The sequence below is a fragment of the Mixophyes fleayi genome, chromosome 8 (assembly GCF_038048845.1).
Source record: "Mixophyes fleayi isolate aMixFle1 chromosome 8, aMixFle1.hap1, whole genome shotgun sequence".
NCBI lineage: Eukaryota > Metazoa > Chordata > Amphibia > Anura > Limnodynastidae > Mixophyes > Mixophyes fleayi.
Window position 1 is genome coordinate 128,286,908 of NC_134409.1, and position 6,012 is coordinate 128,292,919.

Genomic DNA, 6,012 nt, shown 5'->3' on the forward strand with positions numbered 1-6,012 from the left:
TCAATATTAATTTTGTTGTGGTACTGTCAGCAAATGCTAAACAGCCAACATTTGTTTTAATGTTTGAATATCTAAAACTCATGCAGAATACGATGTAGTGAGGGGATTAGCTTAATTACGTATTAACAAATTGGGGGGTAAAATCACAGCAAACTGCTAAATGACTGCATCAGATCACATACTTCAGCATACATCAATTTAGTGCAAATTAACATTGAAATCTGATTTAATCTCATTTGTTACGACAGATTTCCTAATTCTTTAACATGTCTTAATTTTTGCACCAGTTTTGCACCAATTTACTGTAAGAAAGGGCTGTCTAACTTAGGGGGGGGAAATTCAATTCTCTGCGATGCATCGTCAGAAATCACTGCGATTTCTAACTGCGCTGATTCCCGGTCAGTACGGTACCTGAACTTCGCTGATTATCCTGCGCGTCTCTATGGGGTGTGAGGAAAAATCACGAACGCAACAGAGCCACGGAGCGCCTTCATGACTGTTCTGGAGGCAGTCGGGATTGTGGGGAACTGAATTTCCCCCTTAAACTGTTTTAGAAAACAATCCTGTCTTGGATAAAAGATCAGTGGTAAGTCAGAAATAGTAACCTCAGGGAACGGCTCTAAATGTGAATTACCCTAAGCAGGACCTATCCGCTCAGCGTTCTAATCAGCGCAGCGGCTGGAACCCCAAGGGATGAACGCTAAAAACGATAATTATATGGATATTTCAACACACCAAACAGTTCTATTATCATATTAAGAATGTTACCCTTCTGGCGATGACATGTGGTGTCAGACACGACCACATGGTGGTAACAAGCACGTGCGGACAGTAGGGGGACAAATGATCCGGACAATAAGCGCAAATAGTGGGTATTGGCCCAATTGAACCAATGGGTTCCATTCCAAAACCCGTTTACATTCTTACTAGTAAAAGTATGTATATATTAATGCCAATGTATAACTAGCCTAAGAAGTAACCTGCAGTGATTTTTACTGGGGTGCAATACCCCATGCCGACTTCAAACATCCATATAGGTAAATTAAATGCCAATTTGTGTAAATATTATTATTGTATTATGCATAAAAAAAAAGTAATGAACAATGAACCAATGACATGACTAAGTGCTCATTAGAAATAATGACATCACTAAAAGCTCATTAGAAATAATGACATCACTAGTGACTATAAACAATGACATCACTTACTACCAATTATAAATAAGGATATTGCTAAGCACTGGTATACAAATTGCAGTCATTATGCTCATATCATCTGTATATTATAAATAAATAAACATAGTCAGTCATTTTTTTTAACAAGGTATAACAGCAATCCAAATAATCAGTCAAATGAGCTATTGACATTTGTGATCATCCTGCGCCAGGGTTTCATTAATAAAAACTCTTTCCAATTGAAATACATTATTTTTAGGCAGACCCTGTCATACATAGTGCTTTAAGCACTTGTTATAAGATTGGTGACTATAAGGGTGCAATAAAAACATTATAACATTAGGAGAGAGCTTCAGGATCTAGAAAACTGGAGTCGAGAGGAAAACTCTGCACCCTGCATTAACATATGAAGCCATGCCCCCTGCATTTAACCATTTGTAACCACACCCCCTGCATTTAACCATCTGTAACCACACCCCCTGCATTTAACCATCTGTAACCACACCCCCTGCATTTACACATCTGTAACCACACCCCCTGCATTTACACATCTGTAACCACACCCCCTGCATTTAAACATCTGTAACCACACCCCCTGCATTTAAACATCTGTAACCACACCCTCTGCAATTAACCATCTGTAACCACACCCCCTGCAATTAACCATCTGTAACCACACCCCCTGCATTTAAATATCTGTAACCACACCCTCTGCATTTAACCATCTGTAACCACACCCTCTGCATTTAACCATCTGTAACCACACCCTCTGCATTTAACCATCTGTAACCACACCCCCTGCATTTAAATATCTGTAACCACACCCCCTGCATTTAAATATCTGTAACCACACCCTCTGCATTTAACCATCTGTAACCACACCCTCTGCATTTAACCATCTGTAACCACACCCTCTTCATTTAACCATCTGTAACCACACCCCCTGCATTTAACCATCTGTAACCACACCCTCTGCAATTAACCATCTGTAACCACACCCCCTGCATTTAACCATCTGTAACCACACCCCCTGCATTTAACCATCTGTAACCACACCCCCTGCATTTAACCATCTGTAACCACACACTCTGCATTTAAATATCTGTAACCACACCCTCTGCATTTAAATATCTGTAACCACACCCTCTGCATTTAAATATCTGTAACCACACCCTCTGCATTTAAATATCTGTAACCACACCCTCTGCATTTAAACAGCTGTGACCACACCCCCTGCATTTAAACAGCTGTGACCACGTACCTCCGCTCCCCCAGCAGCAAAAATAAAAATTCCTCGCCACAAGCAGCCAACATGCTAAATTCTACCTTAGTGCTATCTACAATATGACTGTCCTGGGACAGAGAGAACGTGTATCCGATCTCCGTGGGGAGGGAACATTCATTAATGCCACAATAGCAATGAAACAAAATATACTTTAAAGACTTTAGATGTCAGAAATAAGATGTGTAATGACCACCCCCAATTTCCAGCAAGGTAAAACACACCGCTAATAATAATAATCAGACTGTATCCAAAGAGAAGCCCCTCTGCAAACCCCTAACTGGCTCACGATGTCCTCCAAAATCACAACACCTCAGCAACACCAGCCCTCTATACATCTCAAGCCTCATATCGGAATACTCTGACCTGTTCCTCGCCTCCTTTCTGATAGACACATGATACTGCAGCTTACAAGAGGGCTCCCGCGCCCGTACCCACCTTACCATGCCCGGGCAGACTCTCCCCCGGTCTCCAAATCTTTACTTTAAAATAGAGGTAAACAAACATTATATTCACCTAACATTTGTCTCTTTGACCTTCAACTAGAGGATACAATGAATAATCTAAGATGTAAATATTTAATAAATGTTTTTGGGCTAGCCAAGGACTGCATAGCTAGACAAGGGATGGCGGCCACCAGGGCCGTAACTAGGGCTGTGCGACAGAGGCGACCGCCCAGGGGGCAACGCTGAAGGGGGGCGCAATTTAGAAATATTTTAGGTTAATTTGGTTAAAATTGAGGGCTAGGGGGGCGGCATTTGCCTTTCTCGCCCAGGGCGCTAGAATTCTAAGTTACGGCTCTGGCGGCCACAACCCCATGCGTACGAGATTGGATTAACTTAGTAAATGACACAAATGGACATGAATGATTTCTATATAGCAGCAGAAAATGTCCTTTAAAATATGAAAGGATTTGGGGCCCCCTTATGCTGTACCCTCCATTATAAGATCTTCTGACATAAATTAAACCTGCGAGAACCCATAATAATGTATTTTATGCATATCATTTTCTTTATAATTTCTTGTCTATATTATATGCATTTTGCATTCTAGTCTTTATATCCTATTATTCTGTAAGAAATACGTATGTGGACGATCTCATGCTACCTCACAATATCATCTTTATAATCAATATTATATTATATACAACTTTGTTATATATAATATGTGATGTTTGTTTTGACTTTCTCTGTTTTTGTTGCAAAAAAACACACAAAACACTGGATTTAAAAATAAATAAATAAATAAATAAATAAATAGGGAATTTAGGTAATACAGATGGGAGGGAATAATACAGACTGGTATATTTTGGTTGGTTCATAGCATTAAAAAGTGTAACTGTGACAAATATTGACAATTCATTCTTTTTATCTCAATAAAATGAAATGTAACAGCATTTTAATGTGTTTGTGAAACTCTAAACTGTCTGAATGGGATGTCTACTTGCAGTTATTTCTTGAATAAACATTTTCCTAGGAAACCCAAGTCATTTCTAATAAAACAACCCCTTAATATATTTACTATTTAGAATATCCACACTGAGAACTGCGGGTTTGAAAAGGTGGAGATGTTGCCTATAGCAACCAATCAGATTCTAGCTGTCATATATTTAGTACATTCTACAAAATGACAGCTAGAATCTGATTGGTTGCTATAGGCAACATCTCCACTTTTTAAAACCCGCAGTTTAGTAAATACACCCCCTGGTGTTGACACCTCTCTTTTCCTCTACAAAAACATTCATCTTTCAAAAAGTGTGTTCTCTACTGTAACCTAGTTCACCCACTGGTCTAATCTCATTTTTCCCCAAAAATATTTCCAGTTGCAGTAACCTAGGATGAATTAAATAACTGATGTTCACGTTTTGTTTCCATAAGCAATTATGTAATTCAACCCAAGAAATGAAAAATGGAGAATAAGTGGGAAAAAATTAGCAGTTTGTTGCCTAAAACACGAAGATTGCAAGGATTTAGAACCAGACACTGAAAATCAGGGTTTCCCAAGCCCCTTAAAAAACCAATGTTGCTGGATTACTACGGCATATGACCAAATTACCCTGAAAACAGACAATTACTTTGTCACTTACTTTGGAAAGTCTATTATGTTTTTTCATAATGGGTATTCCCAAAACATCAATTTTTGCGATTGTTTTAGTGGGAACAAAAGCTCATCAACAACCCAGTAAAATAAAAAATTAAATAATCTCTGCATAATTAAATTAAATAATCCTGCACTAAATAATATGTGCAGATTTAATAACATTATATTACAAGCAAAGTTATTTTTTTAAAAAAACAAACGTTGTATGTAGAGATCATCTAAATGCTTTTCAGAGCAGATTTATTATCTTGTAACTTTGTACTAAAGACAAATTAGTTAATACATTTAAGACATCTGAATTGGCAGCAGAGAGAGCAACCTGAAAGTACAAAGGATGATTGGCGTTTTTACCGGGCATCATGATGCTTAGTTTGTTTGGGTGTTTTCAGTGGGTGTTTTCGTGTGAGTTTAGCGTCAAGATTGTTAACCTGTCCTTCACGGACTGTGACTGTGCAAGACAATCCTTATTACTGTATTACTTGATAACTGGGCTGTTAGGCAGCCTTAAAGTACCTGAGAGGGGACATTATTACACCCATCCACAATCAGATGTTGCAAGGTTTTTTTTTCAGTATATCGTCTGCCAAATAAATATTGCTGAGCAGCAGAAGTTCTAATCACAAGAGAAATACAGACATCTGTGGATTTCCTATTTTACCCCATGCTAAACAACTGTAGTATCTTGTCTTTAAAAGCCCCCCCCCCCCCCTTGCACAATACTCAGTCGCTGTATCTGATCCTCCAACATGACTCATGTCCTCCAGTAGAGATTTATCTACCTCTAAAACTCCCACTAATCTCCTATTGCAGCAACCTGGGCTGAATAATGAATTCCTCGGATCGGTTATTAAAAAGAAATCACCAAATGAAGTCATGCAGGTCATTACAACAGAAAAGTGGGAAAATGGGGTAGAAAGCATGTTGCACAGAGTGTAATATTGTCACGTATTCTGTAGGTGAAGGGGTAGTGTTGGCAGAAATGTGACCAATGAAAAAAGCATCTTTTAAAGCATTTACCACTCAGAATCCAACATGTCTGCGGCCACGATGCTGAACGTCACATTTTAATTCCACGTGGCCACAGGAGAATGTGGACTTTGGGCCTGATTCGGAGTGAGACGTATGCCCGCTTGCGTAGCGTATCTTTGGCGTGACGGGGGATGAAAGGAGTGTTCTAGCATAGGCCATATACAGTAAGGGCGTGTTCAAGCAACGGATTCAGACTTGAACGTAGTCCAGGGTGGAGAGGGGCAGGTGTAAGTAGCGGACGATGATGATGTTGACAAATGCCCGAACAAGCAAACCACTTGTAATTAGAGGTTTGTGAACGAAGGCTCTTAATGAGACTTTAGTAGTAGTCTCATGGCCATAGAAGCCGTACAACTACAGGAGGACCTGCCAGCGTCTTGTAGCAAAGAAAAAAAATTATATTTTTTTTCGGATGCTTGTAGGGAA

The 6,012-nt window shown here is 39.2% G+C and overlaps 1 protein-coding gene across 2 annotated transcripts in view; it reads right to left on the bottom strand.

Moving 5' to 3' along the window:
- PDZRN3 (PDZ domain containing ring finger 3) overlaps positions 1 to 6,012 on the bottom strand; it is a 192,705-nt gene that overhangs the window by 169,679 nt on the left and 17,014 nt on the right. The gene's annotated exons all lie outside the window — the stretch shown is intronic.